The sequence below is a fragment of the Panthera onca genome, chromosome A1 (genome assembly GCF_046562875.1).
Source record: "Panthera onca isolate mPanOnc1 chromosome A1, mPanOnc1 haplotype 2, whole genome shotgun sequence".
NCBI lineage: Eukaryota > Metazoa > Chordata > Mammalia > Carnivora > Felidae > Panthera > Panthera onca.
In genome coordinates this window covers 224,821,503-224,846,696 of record NC_138339.1, presented here as the reverse complement: position 1 = coordinate 224,846,696, position 25,194 = coordinate 224,821,503, and the positions used below count along the sequence as shown (strand labels likewise).

Here is a 25,194-nt window from a genome sequence, read left to right as displayed (position 1 = left end):
AATTTGGGGGGAATATAATTCAGGTCATAACACCCACCTAGTAATGCTCCTCCTTCTTTGGTGATCTGGTAATCCAGGGAGTTCTCTAAATCCGATTCATGGTGAGACTGCTTTTCAATTCTACCCAGCACCAAGATTCAAGATACGCAATTTTTTTCTGGGGATCAGGGATGGCTCATATAGTAGATGCTGTATTGCCTTGTTTCAATTCCGGAGGCCTTTTCAGTACTGTGTTTTCTGGCTAGCTTAACTGCCAGTACTGGATGCAGGCTCTCTATGATACAGAAAGATTTTTCCCTTGTGAACATGGCAGGTTGGACTTGCTGAGGAATGAACAACTCCTGCGAGCTGCTTTCAACAAGTGACTGAGAAAAATAAGTATATAAATATTCCAGCTTCTTTGGCCTTCAGGTCAGATAATTCTGATGCATATATTTTATATCATTTCCAAGATATTCCCCAAAGCATTAAACTCCAGTTACCCGCTGTGATACTTAGTCTCATCTTCCCTATCTCACGTTCTCCCCCACCCCTTGTTTACTGCAACTCCAAAATAAAGATTTGCATTTGATTTTTTTGGGGGGTCTGCTTGTGAAGGGCGGAGAATCCCAAACTAAGGCAATTTCTGCCAGAAATTATACTACAAGGCAGATTTTCAAGATGGATTCTAGAATAGGACCTCTTGACCTTAAGATTACGTAAAAGACTCCATAGCTAGTGTTAGGTAGGGTGGACTTAAACTCTGGCATGTTGTAGTATTATAATCACTAAGACTCGTCTTTTGGGGAATTGGGATGGGATGAGGTGCAGGGTAATGCACTGTCTTATGCAGTATATCTGGAATTTGAGAGATGGTGGGATTGGTAATTATAAGGACTGTGGATTTAGTCACTTGCTGTTAAATGGGCATTGATGTGCTGAAAAAAACAAAACCACACGCTCAAACTAGCCAGTCCTGAACCATGGGAGTTGTGTGAAAGCCAGAAAATCTCTTTGACAGTATTTAAGGAAGCTCTCATTTTCTAAAGCTAGAGGATAGCCTGTATTGAAAATTAATTTCAGGATTCTGATTCTCCTGTAGTAGAATTACAAAGAAGGCTGAATAGCAGCTCTGGCAAGTCTCTTTCTAAAATTAGTAACCCAAAAAGAGTGGGACCATGATATCTAGAATGGATTGACTTGAGAATCTTGAACTTCTTTAAGATCTTCATGAATTCTTGAGCTTGCAGAAGTACCTACTGAATTTCTCTTCAAGATATCCTTGAACTCCTGGGCCTGCAGAAGTTACTGATGCCTCTTATCAGAGGACAGTAGTCACCTCCACTCCCAATTCTGTCTTGCCTGGACAGTATACAGAATCCTTATCTGAGGCAGATGTTTCACAAGTATACTTACCTCAGGATTGGCTCCAACTGTCCCTAAAGTATGTAAGTCAATAACTAGGCTCATCCTCAGCGTAGCCCAGTTAGGGAAGTACTGTCTCTGACTGGGAAGAAAGGTACTATTCACCAGATGAGTTGCAAGACCTACGTAGAAATATATTATTAATGTGCCTAGAAATCAATCTTGAAAGTGCTGTGCCAGGAGTTACGAAATATGTCTGGATAAGGAAGAGTTTACTGATATGAATGTTCTCACATGGCTCAGGATTTAACATCCTGTCAAGGACACCAGGAATCAGTTACAATCTTCTATTTGGATGGTAGAGATGCTGGAAGTGCCTTGGCAAAGTACTGAAGGAGGAGTTAAGAGACTTAGAGAGGTGGGCATGTTAGATGGGGTTTAAAGTCCTGGCTTTACATGGTTCTAATATGCATGAATTTTAGTTAGTTCTGTTAAAAACCAGTGCTCCAGCCACACAGTTCAAATTTCAGTTATCAAGGTATATTAACTGTGATTAATTACATAGAGTACAAACTTTGCTTCTATCTATTCAGTGCACAGAGCACTTCATAAATAACAGATTCACATCATGATCAAGGACAGTACCATTTTTTTTGCAAAATCCAAAGATAATTGGCCACTGAACATCTTTTATTCAGTTTACGCCCAGATGACAAATGTATAGTTGTATTGTCTCTTTATCTCCCAGTAAGAAAGCCATGTAACATTTTATAAAAATGGATAACTGAAAGAGGGAGTTAGCCATTACAAAGTACAGGAAAGAAACTAAAGTGATAATGCAAGAAGTGAAATTCTAATTGAATGTAAATGAGGTTATAAAAGAAATAGCTGACTATGGGAATATTGACACTGCTGAGATTCCATATGTGCCACAAAGAGCACTGAGTAATGTATAGAATGTTGAGTCACTATATATTGTACACTTGAAACTAATATAACGTTGTATGTTAACTTCACTGGAATTAAAAAAAAAACTTAATTTAAAAAAAGGGAGATCCCAGATGTGCAATCAGAGGAACTTAGTGAAGGCAAGTGACATACATGAGAAAATTGGTCATAACACAAAAGATGAAAACATCTAAGAAAGTGATGCTAGTGGAAAGCTTTACATTCATGGAATTCTCAGAGATATTTCATCACATTAAAAGTGGAAAGGATAAGATGCTAGAAGCTGATTCAAACTTAGAAAGTAGTATGACAGTTTGTCAAGGCATAAAAAGATGGTTGATTTATATCATTATCTATAAGACAGAAGAAGGTGACTACTGTTCAAACTACTCTTGATAGTTTTTTTTTCTTTTCTACAAAGAAAAAGAACACTTTCATTCTCAATGTTTTTACTAAGGGCAATTTGGAGGGGGCACCCATGAGGGTATTGTTGTATCTCATTATGCAAAAAGATCAAGAGCAGGTGTTTCAAATGTTCATGTTGGCTTCCAACAAACAAACAAACAAACAAACAAACAAACAAACATGATCCCTTATCAAGTTTCCAGATCTGAAGCTGTTCTCACACTCAGCATTGACTGAAGGGAATGATGAATTATCTTGATGAAGAACTTTTCAGTGCTTCAGTAAACACAAACAGCAATAATTTCCCAAATCTTTTCCTAACAATATCTGTAGTCCTTTATGAGAGTAGTTATATACTAGTAAAAGGAAATACCTATACTTCTCCAGGGCTGGTGGATACAGTGTCTGGTTTGACACTGATATCCCTTCAGAGAGGGTATGTATAGAGTTCAGGTCTGTTCTGGGTTGAATTGTGTCCTTCAGGAAAGATATGTTGGAGTCCTAACCATCTGTACTTTAGAATGTGATCTTATTTGGTGATAGGGATTTTATGGAGATTATTAAATTAAAGTACAGTCATTAGGGTAAACCCTGATGCAATATGATTGGTGTCTTTATAAAAAGGAGATTTGGGGATACAGAGACAGACATTTACAGAGGGAAGATGATGTAGAGAGGCCCAGAGACAAGGTGATTGTCTGTAAGCCAAGGAGAGAAGTTTGGAACAGATCTTTTCTTCACAGACCTCAGAAGGAACCAAACCTGCTGACACCTTGATCATGAATTTCTAGCCTCCAGAACTATGAGACAATACATTTCTGTAATTTAAGCCACCCACTTTGTGGTATTTTGTCATGACAGCCTTAGCAAACTAATGCAAACTCGTAAGTGAAGTCATAAATGGATCCTGGCCTAAGTCCATCTCTTAGTGAGTACAAAGGCTTCTGTGGTCATTGCCTAGTCCTTTGGTTCATACTCACGATGAATATATTTAGTAGCTGGTAGAATTGTTGCATTGGTTACCTGATCTATAGAGTGAGAGCAGCCATGGTAGGAAAGGTCAAATGGAAGCCCTTGAACTTTCCTCACCTTCTTCCCAACTGAGACAGAAAATCAGAAAAAATACTGAATCCCAAATGGAATGTCAGAGATAAGAAACACCCTGAAAATATGTTTCAAGTGACCATCATCACTAGTCTTGCTTATGAAAGAAAAATAACAGATGGATCAGAGCAGACAAAGTGGACCCCTGAAAACTTAACCAAGAACTCAATTCCAGCTCTGTGCTGCATGTGTATCTTCACCAGAACATATCAGCACAGTCTCTTACATTTGGTGTTTAGCAAATGATCTGGAGAATGTGTTCTTTTCATTCCCTGACAGAAAAATGGGTCAGAGGAAGTTCACATTCATTTAGAAGACATAAAAATATGCATTCATGGACTTGTTCAAGTTATGTTAGCTCTCCTACTCTCAATCACAACATAGTGTAAAGGCAACTTAATTATCTGAAAAATTTTCAGAAAACTCATGTTGGTCTACCCTTCTGATGACATGATGTTTGGAGAAGTCATAAGTACTCTAGATGCCTTGGTAAGACACATGCTAGAGGTTGGGAGACTTATTTTACAAACATTTAAGGGCCTGCCACATTGTGAAAGTTTTAGAGATTTTAGAGATTTTTGGGATGACAAGACATCCCAACCAAGGTAAAAAAGCCATCATACTTTCCATTTCCTACCAGTAAGGAAAATGCTCAGTAGGGATCTGGAGAGAGTGAAATTGGAAGAGCAATTAACAAGAGATGTGGGAAAGAGGAATGTGGACTGATCAATAGGAATGGGAACAAACTATGTAGGTTTTTATCTCACAGCAGTACTCCCCAGAAGTCATCCACATCAGAGAAGACACTGAATAGAGGGAAAGGATGATTTTTTCTAGGCGAAGTTACTGAGTCTCTCTTCTTGGCCATCCCAGTGTGTGCACAATGGGCCCATGAAAGGAGTAGCCTTGTGGTAGGGATGCAGGTGATACATGAGCCCAACAGCTTAGGCTTCCTTTTACTGAGGCTAATCTGGCTCTCACTATTGTGAAATGTTCAAAGTGTCAGCAGTAGTGTCAACAGCTGAGCTGTTGGTATGTCCCACACTTTGAGGACACCAAAACTAGAGGTGGCAGCCATTTATTCTTACTGGATTGATACATATTCCAGTTATTAGTCTACTTTCTCTGCCAAAGTGCCTTAGTCAGCACCATTGTCTTAGGGGTCAGAGTGTCTGACTTATAGTTATGGTATCTCATATAATTTTTTTTTGACAAAGGAACTGATTTATGGTAAAGAGTAAGTATGTGTGGGATCCACTGATCTCACTATCTATCACCTAGAAGCCCCCAATCTGAACGCTGAAAAGGCCCCTTAAAGATAAAGCAAAGGCATCTTCTTGGAGTTTTTGGATGCTACCTTTAAAGATGTTATATTCTTTGAACCAGTATACACTGCTGTATATCTCCTTTAGATTGAATGCATAGATCCAAGGCATAGAAGTAGAAGCTGTCTTTACACCATTACCTCAAGTGACCCACTTGGGGGAAAGTATGCTTTCTATTCCTACAACTTTAAGATTTGTAGGATTTGAGGTCTGGGTTCCCAGGGAACAAAGTAACATTCCACTAATCTTCAAGTCACAGCAGCTGCCTAGTCATTTTGGGTTCCCCATATGAATAGACTAGATGGGAATGAAGGGTTAATATGTTTACAGGAGTGATTGACCTTGATTATTATGAGGAGGTAGGTTTGCTGCTATATAATGAGACAGCAAGAAGTATATCTGGAACTAGGAGATTAACTTGAATTTGCCTTCAAACCCAATGATTACTGTAAATAGGAAATTGCAGAAACAGTATCCTGACAAAGTCAGGTAGCCAGTGGTGCAGACTTCTCAGGTAGGAAGGTATGGGTTACTCCACTGAGCAGCCAACCTGGAAGAGTAGAAATGCTATTCATGAGTAAAGAGAATCTAGAATGTGTTTTAGAAAAGGGAGATGATGAATATCAGTTGTGGCCTTGGGACAGATTGCAATAGCCAGCTGAGACAGTAGCTTGTACCAATATTAAGTTGTAAGTTTTTTTTTTCTTTTTAAATCAGAATTGTGACTGGGTACCATTTTGAAGAAACAGGAACTAGATTAAGTGAAATTAACATGAGGACAGAGTACATCTGATTAGTGCAAGGGATGGGCTGCAGTAGATAGTCAGTTCCCCATCCATGTCTCTGAGAAATCCTGCTCGTTTACAACTGCTAGTATCTGCATCTGTGACTAAGTTTCTTTTTTTCCCTGCAACTGTGGAGAGCTGCCTGTGCACAGGATATATTGGAAATGCCAATGAATGAACAATTTCCAGAGCGTAGCCCTCAATTAGTGACTCTCATAAGCAGGTATATGAAAACTTGAGCTCCCTCTTTCCTAGAGGTGGACAATTCTGAGGTGTATCTTTTGCATGCATTCTCAGAGTTTTCTTGCAGGATTAAGCTTTAATTCTTCACTGTGGTAGCTTGGTGTCATAATAGTGCAGCCCTTATGGGATGCCTTTCCCTCCCAGCATTAATTTCTCATTCTTTACCAGTGTTGCTTGTGTTTTCCAACTAAACTACTCTCACTGGAATTACCATCTCAGGGTTTGCTTCAGGGAGAATCCTAAATAAGATGGTTCCTAAAACCTTAATATATTTACTTATTGCCTTATCATTCATAGGGTAGTTACAGATTTTACCAACATTGCTAACAATAAACCTATTGAGACCAGTTTAAGATTTCTTTGCATTATATTTGTCCTTAGACAATGCCACACTTCTGATATAAAATCAGAATACCGTGTTAAAAAAGATACATGTGGTTTGAATTAAAACACATTAACCCAGTATTTCTAGTTGTCAGAATTGATGGTGGGAGGGAGACTATATCTGTTGGATATAGTTGGGATTATATTCTAGATTCTGCTTACTCATGAAGTTGGATATAGGCAAAGTTGGAACTTTGCCTGGAAGTTCAATGACATTTATCTACAATATTGTTTTCTAGTGAAGGGAGACTGCCAGAAGTCACATAAGCAAAGAGTGAGGAGTTGGGAGCCGGGAAGCAGGGGAAACATGAATCACAACACCCAGAGTTGGGACTTAAGAACACTCCTGTGAGTCACATCAACTTTTTTAACATCCAAATTTAGGGCTATGGAAATAAAATATTTGGTTAATTAAAAACCCAAATCAAAGCCTCAGTACCATTTTCTTTTTTTGCTAAATGACTGACTACATTTAAAGAAGATTGATAATATACAAAAGAACCAGCATGAATATTATAATAAAAATGGAAAAGAATAGAACAAAATGGAGATAGAGAATATATCTTAAAAGGAGTTATCCAGGGTAACAGAATAAGAATTTACTCAAAAAGAAAACTTCTCTTCAACTTACAAAAATCAATATTCTTTCTTTCTTTTCTTTCTTTCTTCCTTTCTTCCTTCCTTTTTCTCTTTCTTTCTTTCTTTCTTTCTTTCTTTCTTTCCTTTTTCAATATTCTCTTTCTATACTAGCAAAAGCCAACAAGGCAATAATAGGATATAATAAGCCATTTGCAAAAGGAAAACAACAATTCTGTATTATATAGGAATTAACCTGGTAAAGAATGAAAAAGAGAAAAATCTTAAAACTTGATTGAAAGACATAGAAAATATCTAAATAAATGAAGATATATGTCTGTTTATCTATTATCTATTGATTATCTATCATCTATCATCTCTATCTATCATCTACCTGTCATTTGTCTATCCATACATACGTGCTTAAGAGTAAATATATCAATTTTTTCCCAAATTAGCCTGTAAATTCAATGCATTTCCAACAAATTGCCTCAATCATGGAGACTACTGAAAGTGCAAATTTAGGCAACCATTTGTATGGTGTGACTCCCAGTGCATGCAACACTCCATATTCTAAAGTCACCATTAGAATAATTACTAAGAACAAAGAGAATGTGAATAGCAAGCAATAAACATTGAATGATAAGCTGTTTGTAGCTAAGAATGAGTCCTCATGGAGACACAGCTTTGCTGACCCTGTGAAGTGTTGATTCAGTGTTCTCATTTCCAGGAATATCGTTTCTAGTGTCAAATGGGGTATGGCTGTATTTGATGTAGGAAATGTGAGGACATGTGACAGCAGTGGGAAGGGTGCATGTGGAGAAGCTAAGAAGTAGAGCCAGGAACACATGGGAAAAAGAGAAACAGAGTTTATACAATGATCTATCATGTCAAAACTCATGTGATGATGAAAAAAGCTGAAGCTATGAAGTAGTAAAAAGAATACAGAATGAAGGAATGGATACGCCAGTAGCACAGTAGGAGATAACTCAGCAAATTGGAAGCCAGAGGAGAGATAAGCTGAGAGACAGAATAATTGGTTCCTACATATTTATCAGTTCCTGGCTGCTTACCTGTTGAGAGTTGCAGTTCTAGACCTTATACAGTAAAACCTTGGTTTGCGAGCATAATTCATTCCAGAAACATGTTTGTAATCCAAAGCATTTGTATATCAAAGCGAATTTCTCCATAAGAGGTAATGAAAACTCAGATGATTCCTTCCACAACCCAAAAATATTAATCTAAAAATGATTATAGTACTGTAATATAATACAAAATAATAAGTAAAATACAAAGCATAAAGAAAAATAAAAATTAACCTGCACTCACCTTTGAAAATCTTTATGGCTGATGTGAGGGAGATAAGAGAGAGGAGGGTTATTGTGTAGGACGACTTTCACTATCACTAACAGAAGGTGACTACAGTACAGTATTAATAAATTCTTGTGATATACTGTATTTAATGAAGCTGGCAATAAAGCAGCAGAGGGAAGGGTCTATATCTGCAGGCAGCCTGACCTAGAATGAAGCAAAGCATTCCTAAGCTTACTCTTGTGTGGAAGAGCAAAGGACTGTCCATAGATGCTTTGAAGTGACAAAAAATACACTAGTGCCAGTTATGGGCACCTTCCAGTGTCCTGAAAAATCATTGATTTCTGCCAAACACCACAGCTTGAGACTGAGCATCCGAGCATGGGAGACGATCACCCAAAATCGCTCTGAGAGAAAGAGAGAGAGAGAGAGAGAGAGAGAGAGAGGAACCATTGACTCAGTTGTGATCATGTGACAGTCATGTGATCACATACTGCTTGTATTGTAAGACATCCCTTATTCATCAAGTTAAAATTTATTAGAAATGTTTGCTCATCTTGCAGTACACTCGCAGAACAAGTTACAATCCAAGGTTTTACTGTATATTGTTACATTAAGCTCAGTTTTACTTAAGATGGCTTGAGTGTGTCTCTTACCCTTTCCTTTTTAAAGAAATAATTTTCCTCAGGATCTCAGCTCATTATTATTATTGATTAATACAAGCCACTTAAACTTTGATTTTATGTTATACTCTTGTACTCCTTTATCTACTTTCTCCTTCCCTTATTATATTTTATGTTTTGCACTTATTTATTATTTTCCCATCTTTTTCCTTACATTCTCTTCATCTAAAATCTTCATTCCTATTTCATATTTAGTGTCATGTGCATGTATTTTAATTTTCTTAAACGGCATTGGGGTTTAATTTTTATTCTTTTTTTCCCCCACTCAACATTATGTTTTAAAGATCTGTTAATACTGTTGGATCTGTATCTATTTTGTTGTTTTTAATTTCTACATATTATTTAATTCTATGTATTTACCACACTTACTCATTTACACAAAATGTCAGAACAGTGATTTGATGAACATCCTGTTCTGTGCTCCTGTACTGAGCTCATTAATAGTTTTTGGGTTTTTTTATTACAAAATGAGATTGCTGGGTTTAGAGTTTACATCTACATAATTCCATTAAGTAATTTTAGTATGTTCTTCCAGGCTGCTCTCCAGAATTGTTTTGGAATATGACAGTTTTGTTTCCTTTTATTCTCAGTTGGTACCATCGAAATTTTCTACTATTAGCTATTCTAAATGGCTAAGTAGCATCTAATTGCTGAGTCACATATCTTGAATTACTAATAAGTTAGAGCATCACCTCATGAACCCTTAGGTGTATGGCATTAGGGTTCAGATTCTTAATTGTTTATGCATATCCTTGTTTTCCATTGAGCTTCCTGTCTTTTTTTTTTTTATTTGTAGGAGTTCTTTGTGTGTTTAAAATATTAATCCTTTGTGGCTTTTAGAAATTGTAAACATCTTTGCTCTGTCGGTTAACTTTAAGTTGATTTTCATTGAACTGAAATCTTTAATTCTAATATAGTTCCATGAAGTTTTTAAAAATTATTTTATTTTTAATTGCAGTTATATAACCAAATGAACATGAGTTCGCTCATTGGTGAGTGAGAAACTGCACCAGGCTGAGTTGTCGCACAAAGAAAACTTTATTTGCAGCAAATAAGAAGATTGCAGGGAATAACTTCCAAAGCCATGACTTCCCAGCAAGGGTGTATGGGTTCCTTTTATTTAGGGTTAGGATGAATTTTTAGATAGGGAAGCCTTGTCATCATATGAAGGGGGGAGCATAAGGTTGTGCATGCACCTGGAAGCATGCCTATACATATATATTGTGTCATATGTAAAGGAGGCTGAGGTGCTTCCTTGGGTAGAGATTTTAGTATTATCATGAGGTAAAGGTAGTCATCTGTCATTCTAGAGGTCAGTCCATAGTCCATCTGTGTAGGCATGAGTCAGGGGTTAACCTCAAACTGGTGTGGGTGGTCTGGGACGGCTGGAGGTCTTGTCAGGGCAGTCTCTATTGCTCAAGGGGTGGTTTCGCTTTCCATTTGCCTGACTTAAGAGATAAGCTGGAAAGAAACGCTTAAGGAAAAATGTGACTTAAACATCTAATTGTGATATTAAAAAAAACTTGATTCCATGATTTAATGAAAATATTACTAATATTTCTTTGGCGTTGAGGATATGTCCGTGATTATTTAAATTCATAGATTATCAATGCCTAAATCTGACTCTGTTTGGTCTACTGTATTTTCTGGCACACACATTCCATGCACAGTTTTGCTTGTGCCTTAATCATGTCAATTACCTGGACTGCCACTCTCTTTTCTCATGATTTATTTATAGCTGATGAGTCCCGTTCTAGGTACCACATTTTCCTTACAGCCTTCTTCATTAATTCCTGACAATCCTGTTTCTCTTCACTTTCCGACCATTTATTTTTTATCATGTCTTTTTGGCATTTGTCATGTATAAACTTACTTTATATTTTAAATTATTTCATGTATGTAATCTTATTGATTGTAATGGTAAATGCCTTGAGGGTAAAAATATGAATTATATATATATTTTTATTAATACGTGCTTTTCTTTTATCATTAAGAATGTAGGAGGTGCCATGCTAGTTGGCATTTTATTGGTCTAGTTAAATTTTGTTGGACTAATTTCAACTCCACCATCAACTGTGTGATTTTTGAATGAGACTTTAAATTGAATTCATTTTACATAGAGTCCTCAGTTAATTTATGTATCAATTTTGATCATTAATTTTTTTGAGTTTTCATCTCTTAGGAGTTTTAACTGATTTTTAAGAGTGATGAAGTGGTGTGGTATGAATCCCATCTTTTTAGAATTTCTCAAACTTTACCTTTCTGAATGTTACCCATTCTTAATCCACTGCTCTAAGCTTTCTCTTCAGTGGTTCTTTTCTTTTATTTCCCTCCATAACCTCATTTATAAAGAATTTTTTAAAATGTTTATTTATTTTTGAGAGAGACAGAGACAGAATGCAAGTGTGTTAGGGGCAGAGAGAGAGAGGGAGACAGAATCCGAAGCAGCCTCCAGGCTCTGAGCTGTCAGCAGAAGCCCAACGCAGGCTCGAACTCACAAGCTATGAGATCATGACCTGAGCCAAAGTCAGATGCTCAACCGACTGAGCCACCCAGGCTCCCCATAACCTCATTTATAGAAAGTACTGCACAACATTATAAGTCTTTGCCATCTGTTTCCTCTACTAGACCAAAATTTTAATTTTCTAATTTTGGTATCTATAGTCAGTGCTTAATATGTAATAGGCCTTCAGTAAGAATTTGCCACATAGAAACCATTCTTTCAAAAATCCTTTGGGATAGGTACTATTTTTATAGAAACTGAAACTCAGGGAGTGTAAGTGACTTACCAAATTCACACAGCAACAACTGCACATCTAAGGATTGAATCCATAGTTCTGACGTTGGGTTCAAGGATTTCTTCTATATAGGCTACCAGTTCTAGGAATGTACTTCGTTATGAGAATGAGTCTTGATTATAGTTTCTAATTGATTTGTAATTTTGAAACTAATGAATACATTATTTGTACTTTTCTTATTTGAGGTAAATTCTTAAGGTGTAAGGATAATTCAAGTATCTGTGCCCTGTAAGTTTAATGTTCCTTTAACCCATTTATTTATTTTTTTAATTTAATTTAATTTAATTTTATTATTTTTTAAAATATAATTTATTGTCAAATTGGTTTCCATACCACACCCAGTGCTCATCGCAACAGGTGCCCTCCTCAGTGCCCATCACCCACTTTCCCCTCTCCCCCACCCGCCATCAACCCTCAGTTTGTTCTCAGTATTTTAGAGTCTCTTATCCTTTAATCCCTTTAGTAGTAATTCTTTAAATGTTGTCAGCAGGTTGGGATTCCTGGCTGACTTGGTTGGAAGAGCATGCGATTCATGATTGGGAATTGTGGGTTTGAGCCCCACAATGGATGTAGAGATTACTCTGCTTACTGTGCTTAATTAGAGTGAGTTAGAAAAGTAGAGAATATTCTACTTCAATAGGACGTGAACAGCAAGTTGAAAAGAGTCAAAATATCCTGATTCCCACTAGAAACACTGTTGATTGATGAAGACATGGCAAAGAATAATGAGTCCAAAGACAGTCTCAAAGAATAATGAAAACCAGTTCCCTAAATTTACCTTCAGAATCAGGATATTTATAATCATGTAATACATTCCAAGCCTGAATGTACATGAAGTTGCTGTCAGAACCCGCCTCAGGGTATTTCTACTGAGTAATTGTAAATTTCTTTTCTAGCAAACGGTACACATATTCAGTTGGAAGTAATTTTGCCGCCCACAAACCAAACTGGTACATTCCCAGCACAAGAATTGCATTTTTTCGTGCATTCTTGTGTAGTACAGTATGGTGTTAACCACTTAATTTCTTACATGTCTAGAGCTGTCAGGTAGGTTTTAAGTTATATAGTGCTGCCTAAGGAGCTGTGTGGAGAACGATTTCGAGGCTGGTCCTGCCTTCCAGAAAAAAGTGCAGGAATCAGGTGATCAGTGCCTGTCCTGTGGCAGGGGATGAGTGGCAGCCTGTCCCATCTGGCCTCTTGGTACCAACAGAGGTGGCATATAGGTTCGCATATTTTAATTTCGATGTGATTCTGTTGATAAACTGCAGCTAAACAATGGGATATAAGAGAATAATTTTGAAGAATTAATAACTTCATTGTGTTGCTAATTAAAATCATAAACAAAATATTAATCATTTCCTTTATCCCTTATTGAAGTGTTACTTACTCACCCCTCTGGGCTGAGCACAAAGGCAACCCTCATCATGATGTCTTCCTTGACACCCTCATTGAACTGTGATCTTTCCTGAAATGGGCCATTGTTACAATTTATTTGTACCCTTTGGTGATACTTTTCACATTCTGTCTTGTGGTGTGCGTATGCCCTTCTTCCTGGTTACTTTGTAATGGTAATAATTCTGGCATTTGCATACTTTTGATAGTTTTAAAAGTTTATTTGTTTAAAAATTTATTCATAACATCTTGCCAATTCTCAATAGGCCTTATGATTCAATAAATCACCCTCACTTTATTGATAAGAGGGTTGCGAGGTGGTACAATCAGAAGACAGATTCTAGCTTTTACTTTATTACGTATGAGTTATGTGATCCATGAATAGGCCACTTACACTTGTGATATTGTAGCTTTTTTTTTCTGGAAATATGTAAGGGGGATCAGTGGACCCTGTGAGGGTCCATTGCCATGTGACATAAATCAGATTTGATAATTTTAAAAATACCATTAAAATGGCATTAATTTATTACCATTGAGATTGTAATCTCCCTGGGGTTAAGAACTGTGTCCCCCTTTTCATATTTCTATTTTCAGAACACTTAGCATGGCACCTAATGCACAATAGGTCTTCAATAAATATTGGTTAAGTGGATGAATAGAGATCCTCAGACTTTTCTGCAAAGGGCCAGATAGTAAATATTTTAGGCTTTACGGACCATGTGGTCTCTGTTGCAACTACTCAATGCTGCCCTTGTTGTGCAGAAGTAGCTGCTGACAATACATAAATAATGAACACGGCATGTCCCGATAAAAATATTTGTGGACACTGAAATTTGAATTTCATGTAATTTTTCACGTGTCATGAAACACTCTTCTTTTGATTTTTTCAACCATTTGAAAGTGTAGATATCATTCCTAGCTCATAGGATATACAAAAACATATTGTGCCTGATTTAGCTTGCAAGCTGTAGTTTGCCAACCCCTGGAATAAAATGTGAATATCAGTTATGTTTAAAAACTGGACTGTAGGGCACCTGGGTGGCTCAGTCGGTTAAGCATCCGACTTCGGTTCAGGTCATGATTTCACAGTTCGTGGGGGTGAGCCCCACTCTGGCTCTGTGCTCACAGCTAAGAGCCTGGAGCCTGCTATGGATTCTGTGTCTCCTTCTCTCTGTTCCTTCTGGACCTGTGCTCTCTGTCTCTCAAAAATAAGTAAACATTAAAAAAATTTTTTTTTTAACTGGACTGTATTTTTTTTTTGTTTACTGTGGTAATTATATGAGCAGATTTTGTATATTGCTTGCATAGGCAAGATTGTTTAATCATTCACTAGTCATATTGTGAGGATAAGAATTGTAGTTAGAGGTAAAATTGAATATGCTTTATGGGGTTAAGTATAATTTTATATTTCTTGTATTATGCAATGTAGATCTTCATCACATATTGTGGATTTTTAACTCATTTCTGAACTCTTTTAAGAGAATATTGGAAAAAATTGAAAAGCATTTATTGAGGAACAATTGATGAGGCGATAAGATGATGTCAACTGATTGGTGTTACAGAAAGTCACGCAATTGTGCAGAGTTGCCTGCTGCAAATTCACGCTATCTAACTTCACTCGGGCTCTCAATGCTACTTGTCAATAAAGAATGCAACTTTCTTTATTCTTTGCTTGTTAAATTTTCATTGCATTCCTCATGGCAGCTGTTTTAGATTTTCCACACTTTTCAACTTCCAATCCTATGACATTTCCTTCTCTCTAGGAGATGACCCCTGTACCTCCTGAATATGTCATCCAACATGAGATCCAGGAACTTTTCTGCCCTTGTCCTCAGATGGCTTTGCTGTCACTCTTTCCCCAAAACCTCCTATTCCTCTGTATCTTCACTTCTTTTTTTCCTTCTTCTATCACAGCAGAAAAATGTATCTGTTCTCTTTCCATGACTAAATTGTCACTTGTGCTCTCTGTACTGTTTTTTTTTTAACCTCTTTCATAAAACTGTTCAGACAGTGATCTCCTTTGTTTCTTATGTTAGCTTCTCTCTGCCCCTTTACTGGCTTTTTCTCTTCTACCTATAGACACGCTTTGTTTTCCCAGTCCTTAAAAACAGGGCTCATTCAGCTTTTCAGCACTGCTGTAAACTGCCAGCCAGCATCTGCTCTGATTGGCCAGTCTCCTGTTCTCACTGGGAGGTGCCTGAGCATATCACCCCTTTATCTTTGCCTTAAAAACAATCAATCAACAAAATCCATATCAAAGCTCATCACCTTTTGGACCTTCTGTTTATTTAAAACTACTACTGTCCAGTTTCTTTTATGGTCAACCATTTAAGGTCTTGACAGTATGGTCTATACTTGCTACCTTATACTTGACTTATTATTTTATTTTATTTATTGAAAAAAAAATTTTTAACATTTATTTATTTTTGAGAGACAGAGAGACAGAGTGTGAGAGGGGGAGGGGCAGAGAAAGAGAGGGAGATGCAGAATCCGAAGCAGGATCCAGGCTCTGAACTGTCAGCACAGAGACTGACCGTGGGGCTCAAATCCACAAACCGTGAGATCATGACCTGGGCCAAAGTCAGTCATTTAACCAACTGAACCACTCAGGTGCCCCCTGACTTGACTTATTTATTTATTTATTTATTTATTTATTTATTTATTTATTTATTTTTAGTCCTTGCAGTCTGCTTTCCCTATTCTCCATTTTTTGAATCTGTTGCAAAGAACCACGAGTGAGCTCTTAGGGGATAAATACAATAATTTTTATTAATAATGATCTTCTTTCAATTCCTTAGCATTATGCCTTAGAAGTCTTTACTTTTTGGCCTTTGGAAGAGTGTTCCCTTCTTGTCTGAGATTGTTCTTTCTCTGAAAATGTTAGTTACTCTTTTTCCTCACTGTTCAAAAATTGGCATTCTTCAAAGTCACGTACGAATCTCTCTCCTTTCCCTTCCCATTTAACACCCTACCCATCCATACTCTATCCTGTTACCTTTAAGCTGACGTTTTTCACATCTTTCTAGTCCTCTCTTTCATAAGCTCCTGTTCTTCATTGTTGGGACATTTCCACCTGGATGTCATATGAGCATCTCAAACTCATCATGCTTAAGACTGAACTTAAGATCTTTTCAATAAATTATCTCTCAGTCTCCTAATTTATTTCCTGATTTTTATAAAGGAGGTTCTCTTTCTTCAGTAATGAAATCTTGGAGCCATCCATGACTCATTCCTTTTTATTGTCTCCCAAAGATAATCAATCCCCAAGTCCTAACAAATTTGCCTTTGCAATATTTCTGATACCTTTTCCTTTCAGTACTTTCCCACTGCTACTACCTTAGTTTAGCCCTTAGTCACCACGTCTTTAAGAATTGGTGGTGTTCTCTTTATTGGTCTCATTTCTTACAGTTACTCTTCTCCAGTGCATTTTGAAACTTTCCTAAATCTTTGGTTTATATTACTTCCCTTTGGTTATATTACTTTAAGCCTAATTCTAATAGCAATTATGGAAGGCTTACTATGTGCTAGGGACAGTTCTAAGCAGTTTACCTGGATAGACTTAATTAATCCTCACAAGAATCCTTTGAGGTGACTAGTATTATCATATAACTGTGGAGAACATTGAGCCTTACAGAGTTCAGCAACATATTTAAGGTAGGATAGCTTATGAGACACAAAGCCAGAAGTCAAACCTTGGATATGTGTGTGGGGGTGGGGGTGGTGTTGTGGACCTAGACTCTTAACTACTATGCTATAATGCCTTTGTAAATGTCTGAGTAAAGTTCTGACTCACTAATTTGGCTTTCATCTCTGTGATCTCCAAATTCTTTTAATTTTCAGAAATATCTAACACAAAACTAGTGTAATGGCTCATCTGTTCTATTCATAATTCTCATATAATGCACTGGGCTTTTGGTTCACATAGTTTTAATTGTACTGTTTTCTTCAGCCTCATCATGCTTCCCCTTCTCTCCCACCAAACTGAAAGTCTTGAGTATAAAATATCTACATCATCTTTCAACACTTATTTAAGCACTATAGGGTCCACCTCACCTGGGAGTGACCCTTGTCTTCTGCCTACCAATATACTGGTTTTAAATACATTTGTAATTATAATGAATTTTGTCATTTAAGTTTCACATATCATACATTGGGTGGTATTTTGAGCATTGATGTTTATGTGTCATCTCTTCTATGAGGCTGTAATTTCTGCATGTATTAGAACCATATTAAATGGCTGTAAAATAATTTAAATGGGTCAGATATATTTTCTGATTTTAATTTTTAAAAATCCAAAAATTCAATTGAAGAAAGAGAAAGAAAACAGTAGCTTTCCCCCCAAATGCCAAATGATCTCAGATGATGTCACAGTTTCTGGTTTTTAGTTACTGTTGGATCTCGAATACTGTTACCACAAGAATGGAGATTTTCCAATAGTTCTGAATGGATAAACAGGAACTACAGTGCCAGAAATTTGGCCTCAAAGTCTGGTCTCGTGAAACTTCGGGTCCTAATACTTGAGCTTTTTCATACTTCTTGCTAAATCTTTTCAAATGTGTTCATCATTTTCTATTATCCAACTAGTTGGAACTCTGGAATATCAGTTCCAAAACCACAATCAGAATGGATGGAAACCAAATGTTATGAGACTACAAGACAATCTTCCTGACAAATAGAACTGTCAGGTTTGTGGGATTATGTGGTTGCAGCAATAAATACAGTAGGATGATAAAGAAGCACCGTGCTAACATGATACAGGGCTATATTTTCTTCTTTTAACTACTTTAAATGCAAGTTGCTCTTGCCCTTGGAAAATGGTCTACTTGGAGGATATAGTTACAGCAAGATAAATTTTGACTCTTTTTTTTTTCCCCTACAAAGGTTGAGGCTAGCCAAACTAAACCCTTTTTATTAGCCGCTCCTTGAAAACTCATATGGTTTTCTGATTTTATGTTGGCCATGAACTTCCTAAAAATAAACTCAGAATGATAACAAGAGCTACTAAGCTTGTGAAAGTCTAAATTTTCTGATAACTTTTTAATGTTTTTAATACCAAGCCAAGCATTTGTACTGCATCTCCTAAATGCATTCTTGAATGAAGTTTCTGAGTCATTCTCCCTGCTTTTGAGGTAGAATCAGCAAAACAGGCAAATTTTACATTTTACAATTTGTAGGGCAACCCAGGCCCCATGTAGATTTCAACAAATGCTTGTCAGTTTGGCCATTTTAAGAAGCATGCTGTCTGTGATACTGATCAGTGGAAGAACACTTTGTCAGAGGGAAATGGGAGCAATCCCTTTTCTATATATGGGATTCAAGGGTTTCTGTTCTGGTGTTTAGATAATTCAGATGTTGTGTTCCATCCAAGTTGCTCTGACCTGGGTTCTGATTTTTTTTCTTTCTTTTTTTCTCTTTCTTTCTTTCTTCTTTCTTTTCTTTCCTTTTTTTTTTTTTTTTTTTTTTTTGGTATACTTTTTCTCTATTTCAGCATTCTATCTAGGATTCTAGCCTATAAGGCATAATATGAAAGGAAAGGTACCAATAAAAGGCTCAGAGCATTTCAAATGATGGAAAATGATATTTTGGTGGAGATCGATATTAGAGAAGGCTTTATAAAAGAGTCAAGGCCAGGAGGAAGAAAGATGTGGGCTGATAGTAGTATACTCTGAAGTTACAAGTCAGTGTTGGATATAACTAGGTATTTAGCAAACTGAATACATAATCAGTATAATAATTTACAGGAAAATACTTAAAACCAAGTTTAAGCACACATAAATCTACAGACCTCATAAAACTTCTTTAGGTGTTAGCCACTAGTTAATAGAACATATTTTCTGCCAGCTTAAAAATAGTACTCTTTTTTGGAGCATACACTAAAAAGGACTGAAGGAAAAAAAATACCTTCCATGAATCCTTCAAACAAACTGTAAGTCAACATTGCATTGACTAAGAAAAACGTGCAAAGCAGCTATCTTGTGTGTATTTTTTGCCACATCTCTTATTAAGATGGATAACTTTTTCTAGACAGTTCAAAGGATCATAAAATTCAGTCTGTGTTTTAAATTATTTGATTGAACTCAGCCAAAATAAATGCCTTCCAAGTGATGTATGTGCAGAATTCCCTTTAAATACTTAAGAGACTCAATAGCTTACTAGATAGAACACAGTGACCAACAAAAATAAAGGTTTTGTGTAAGTGTTTCCAAGGATTTACATCTTCAAATTTAAAAGGTTCTTTAGTTATAGTCACCTAGATGTCCAAACTTCTCTCAAGGGTCAGGGATGTGCGTCTGCTGGGTGACAGTGGCCACCAGGGCTCATCATACTGACCTCAAACACTACTAGGAGTAAGAGAGGACAAAGGTTGAGGACAAACCTTGTTCAAGAGAGATGACTAAACTATCTATATTTATGATTAAACAAGAGGACAGTACTGTAGTCCAAAACAGAAGACTAAACAAAAGGGTGAGAATCTAGGTCAAAGAATGGAACAGTAGGCAGGGTCAAGGTAAGTAGACCAGTATAAGTCTGTGAATTGAGACGATATGCATCTGAGGATGTTTCTGTGGATACCTACCTACCTTGGGTTGGTCTGGTTTATAGACATGGAGTGAGACCAGAGAAATTACTAGTGATAAGACAAGCTGAGCAACTACCCTGTAATAGCCAGCTAGTCTCTAGTTAGACTACCGCCTCTCAGAATATCACCCTAATTTTTTAACTTAAAACTCTCCATTATCTGATTTTGATATTCCCCACCTCTGCCACTTCCTGTCTTTTAAGTTACTTTAACTAAACTATTTATACATTTCTCACCTTTTTGAGAACCTAACCCTCTGCCTTGACTTTCTTGTCTGGTAACTTCTGTTCATCCAGCTCAAGCAACACTTCCCAAACCAGTCCTAGGCTGGTTTGGATAATCATTGGTGCTCCCATAAAATTTTATGTCAGTGGTCTCACATTTTGGTGTCCATCAGAATTCCCTGCAAAGCATGGAATATAGACTTCTCAGGGCCCCACCAAGAATGAACAAATCATAATCTCTGGATGCAGGACCAAAAATTGCATATGTAGCAGTTGCCAGGTGCTTCTGATACACATAAATGATTTAGGTTATGACATAGGTTATATCCCTATGGTTATTGTATTTATTGTAATTATCTCTGTGTGTCACTTCCTCTCTCTCAGTTGAGCACACTTTCAGTGAAGAGTCAATGTTTTGGTCATCTTTGGATTCTTAGAATCTAATTCAAAGCCTGGAACATGGTGCATACAAGTATATATTTATTGATTTCAGCTAATGAATTCTTCAGTTAACAATAATCCATTTTTGAAAACTGTGTAAAAGCTTCCCATCTGGTTTAAGATTTGAGTTGCTACTCTGTGAGTAAGCACTGTCTTGTTTTTGGTCCTTCCAGCAAGGGTATATGAAAAGTGTAGTTTTTTCTGGTCACATTTCATCAGCTACTAGGGGGTAAATAATTAAAACATAGCATATATTGGCATTAGACTATTTCTGTGACGGAAGCTGTACACATTTTTTAGTTTAACCCAAAGGCAGAGCATTAAAGGACATACAAGAGTCAGTTGCTTAGTACACCACATTACTTTCATGTTTATCTGTCCTACTAAAAGTCCCTGAAAATTACGAAAACTTTCTAAATCACTTTACTTCAGCTTGTCTTTTGTCTATATCTACTTTCTTCCTCCACAGATTATTTCATTTTCTCTTCTCTCCTATCCTCTGGCTCTTTCTTTTTTTCTTAACTCTCTCTTACAGTGACAATTTCAGCAATGTATTTTTAAATTAATTTTATTGAGGTATAACTTGAATATAAAACATATCTTCAATGAATTTTGACATATGTTTGTGGTCATGGAACCACTGCCACAATCAAGGTAGAGGACATTTCTGTAAGCCCTAAATTTCCTTCATGATCCTCTTTTACTTTCTTTGCTCTCACCCTCTCAGGCCCTGGCAAACACTGATCTACTTTCTATTGTCATAGATTTGATTTCTCCTTTCTAGAATTTCATAGAAGTGGAATTATACACCATGTACTCTTTTATGAGTGGTTATATAATGGAGCATCATGGCTTTAAGATTCATTCATGTTGCGCATTTTAGTAGTTCATTCCTTTTTATTATTGATTAGTATTCCATTGTATGGATATGCTGCAATTTGTTTATTCATTCGTTCACATTTGGGTTGCTTTTCAGTTTCTGGGTATTATGAATAAAGCTACTTTGAACATTTGTACTGAAGTCTTTGTGTGGACATATGCTTTCATTTTTCTTAGGCGATTACCTGAGAGTTGGTTTGTTGGATATATGAAAAGTGTCAATTTAATTTTTTAAGTAACTGCCACACTGTTCCAAAGTGGTTGTGCCATTTTATAATCTCATTAACATTGTATGAGAGTTCCAGTTTTTCCATGTTCCCGTTGACACTTAGTGTTGTTAATCTTTATAATTTTAGTCATCTAGTAAGTGTGTGATGATATCTTATGGTTATTTATCCTGCATTTCTCTGATGTTTAATGATATTGATTATTGTTTCATGTGCTTATTAGTCATTTGTATACATTTTAAGGGGTTTATTCTAATCTTTTGTCCATTTAAAATATATTTAATAATCTTATTGTGATTTGTAAGAGAGCTTTATATGTCAGCATTACATAATTTGTTTCTAATTTAAAGCTGATGTTTTTCTGTTTAATCAAAGTGGACAAATCCCTGACTAATTCAACAATTCCTGTTTTTTTGCTTATAAGTAAGTCAGGTGAGGCAATTAGCTAATTGGAAAATCTGTGGTGAGGCCAGAAACTGCTGTAAGATGCTTCTTGATAATTGTCTTTTACCTTTGCAAAAGACCTCAACCTGTCATGAATATTATTTGGTAATATAATAAAAAAAAATACATCAGTCAATGAATAATTTACATAAGCTGGCTCTCCCACATGGATTGAATGATTTGATAAACACTTTTGTATAGCAAATAGAAAGGGAATTTCATTATGAAAAACTAGATAACACATACATTTCTGCAGTTAAATTGGCAATATAATAATATTGACATGTGTGTAAAAATAAGTGCACATAAAGCCTGGGGGTTAGAGTTATCTCTCTGTCTTTTCAGAGTACAAACTTAAGTCACTGTGATACCTCAATCTCATCACCAATGTCTAGCTACAGTGGATTCTTGATATTTGTGGTAGTTATGTTCTGTAAAGTTGCTCTAAACACTGAATTAGGGGCGCCTGGGTGGCTCAGTCGGTTGGGCGGCCGACTTCGGCTCAGGTCATGATCTTGCAGTTGGTGAGTTCAAGCCCCGCGTCGGGCTCTGTGCTGATAGCTCGGAGCCTGGAGCCTGTTTCAGATTCTGTGTTTCCCTCTCTGTGACCCTCCCCTGTTCATGCTCGGTCTCTCTCTGTCTCAAAAATAAATAAACGTTAAACACTGAATTAGCACAAACATTGAATTAGCTCCTAGGGGAGATAAGGAAACAAGCAAACAAATAAATTTATGTTTCTCAAACACTGTATAATCTTTAATCCTAAAAACAACTCACTCTGCTAGAATCTATTCCCTTTCTTTTACAAAAGAGAAAACAAGCTGTAGAAGTGTTAAGTGTCTTGCCTGAGGCTGAAGCTGTCTCACTAACAGGTGCCAGAGTTGGGATTCAAACTCTATCCAATGACCCCAGAGCCAGGGTTCCCATATTACATTGCACTGCCCCCTAGCATCTCCATCCTGTGCTCATCTCTTCATTTGAGTGAACAAGAAAGGAAAGCATTGCCTTGTTTGACCTCAGGTGGGCATGAGCGCTTTGGACAACTTAAACATTTTGCTGTTCTGAGCATGTTCGTGGATTATCACAAAAGTGATGGGAATATTGATTTGGGGTTTACAAATAAATTTTAGAAAGTAGATGAATTCACAGTTATGAGATCTTTGAAAAATGAAGATCGAATGTATATACGAGAACAGAAATGCACAGATTCACACACATACAATCATAATGCAGTTTTAGGAGGGTGGAAGTGGGGGAGAGCAGGGCACCAGTATGGTCCCAGACAATGGTCCCTGAACTCTTTTCATTCTGCCTTAAATTGGACACCGGTGAGATTTTTTGATCATTTTTTGATCTCTGACTTATATCCTGACTATGTCTAAATGACTAGTTGACTTTTTGTGGGTCAAAATGAGGCAAATCATTGGTTCTCAGAGCCACAAAATCTGGGTCATGTAAATATCTAATCATTACTTATCTTCAACATAGCCTTACATTTCAAATTAAGCAAATGTTGGTAGATTTGGTCAGTCATGTTGATATAATTTGAATCACAAAGGATAGAAGAGTTTCACTAGCTTTCATATCTTTACTTTTTTTTATTTCTTTATTTGAGGTCATTAAAGGTCTGTATAAGATGGTTCCAACTATTTCCATAGCTCAGTTTGCGAAATGAGGTAATGACATCTGGCAGAAACATTAGAGCTATACTAACTTTATACAACTGCTAACATTCAGAATATTATTCCAGACAACTTGGACATAGGAAGCAACTGGAAGAACTCAATGCATCACAAAATTGGAGCTGGTGAAAATTTCTCAAAGTGGAAAATCATTTAGGTATAAAATCTATTGTTTTAGATTTTTCCCCCCATCCTTGTACCACTCATTTAATACTTTTAGAAAAGATAGGGAATAGAAATGCCATTTTAACTGTAGGTTGACTATTTAATAACTTAATTTTATTTAATAAACATTTATTTAATATTTAAGGAGCATTTTTAGACACTATAGGTATGAAAATTAATAATGTGTTGTCTCTGGCTTCCAGAGATTTACATTCCAGTGGGAGGACTATAGAAACCTCTCTGTACAATGTGACAAGTGCCCTATTGGTGTCACAAACCATGTATCTGTTATGAGCTATAGTATCAGCTAAAAATATAGGTAAAGTATCACAAAGGAGAAATTTTAAAGCACTTATGAGGCATGGAATGGAAAGATGGTATATATGGGGGAGCATTTTAGAAAGGGAACAACATTTAAAAAACACAAAAGCATAGGAGTGCTTGGGTGGCTCAGTTGGTTAAGCATCCAACTCTTGGTTTCGGCTTAAGTCATGAACTCACTGTTCCTGAGATTCAGCCCTGCATCACGCTCTGCATTAATGGTGTGGAGCCTGCTTGGGCTTCTCTCTCTCCCCCTCTCTGCCCCTCTTCTGCTCTCTAAATAAATAAATAAATAAATAAAACTTTTTAAAAAGCACAAAAGCATAAAAGCTATTGTGTTTGGGATTATACATTATAATGTAGGATATGGTACATGGGGAGGGGTTTGTGGAAGATAAAATTGGAAAAGATAAGTTGAGATAAGATTGAAAGTGGTTTTAACAAACAAATTAAGAAGTATAAATTTAAGGCAACACAAAGACCTCAAAGATCTTCAAATTATAGTGGACCCAATTGTATTTGTATTTTGGAGCTAATTCTAATGATATTATAAGGGATAGATTTGAAAGAAGGCTGCGAACAGGTAAACCAGTTTGGAGACTGTTATGTTTTTTGTAGTGGGAGAGGATTAGGACCTGAGTTATAGGGCTACTGGAAAGGAAATATAGAGAAGGGAATGAACTGGAGAGAAATTGTTTATGTGGAATTGTCTGGGAGCAATAATGGTCTGTCATGGTAATGAAAGCCTGGAGAACCAGAGAATGTTTGAGGAGGCATTCTTGACAGAATGGAGAGGGAAAAAGCCATTTTACTGAGCAAGAGCAAGAAGATGCAGAACTACAGGTTTATTTTTGTTGTTTGTTCACTTGTTCTGATTGAGAAAGAAGGAAAGTTTTCACTTTTTTAAAAAAAAAAAGACAAATTTTGTTGTTA

The 25,194-nt window shown here is 36.5% G+C and overlaps 1 long non-coding RNA gene across 1 annotated transcript in view; it reads left to right on the top strand.

Moving 5' to 3' along the window:
• LOC144613159 (uncharacterized) overlaps positions 1-25,194 on the top strand; it is a 158,403-nt gene that overhangs the window by 107,616 nt on the left and 25,593 nt on the right. The gene's annotated exons all lie outside the window — the stretch shown is intronic.